This window comes from Colobus angolensis, unplaced genomic scaffold (genome assembly GCF_000951035.1).
Source record: "Colobus angolensis palliatus isolate OR3802 unplaced genomic scaffold, Cang.pa_1.0 Scaffold115, whole genome shotgun sequence".
In the NCBI taxonomy this organism is placed as follows: domain Eukaryota; kingdom Metazoa; phylum Chordata; class Mammalia; order Primates; family Cercopithecidae; genus Colobus; species Colobus angolensis.
The window spans coordinates 5,142,942-5,143,267 of record NW_012112586.1 but is presented as its reverse complement, the minus strand read 5'-3'; positions in this window follow the sequence as shown (position 1 = coordinate 5,143,267).

The window sequence follows — 326 nt, the reverse complement described above, 5'->3', positions numbered from 1 at the left end:
GACCCAGAGCTGCCCCACGGATGAGGAGGGGGCGTGGCTGAGGGACACGGTGTTTGTTCCCCATCCCTGAGTTCCGTAGGGACCTGCCCCAGGCCCAGCACAGTCACCCTGTGGAACTGGCGTCCAGGGGAGGGTCTCCGCTCTGTGCGCCCCTTCCTCCCGGCTGTGTGCTCCCTATCCACAACTCCCCATCCACAGCTTCAGCACTGTGGGCCTGGTGCTCCAGAGGGGAAGGCCCGGTTCTTTGCATCCCCTTTCCGCAACCGCTAAGGTCTCGGTGCTGGCCCTAGAGGAACGCGCACCCATCGCGCAGCTCACCGGGGACC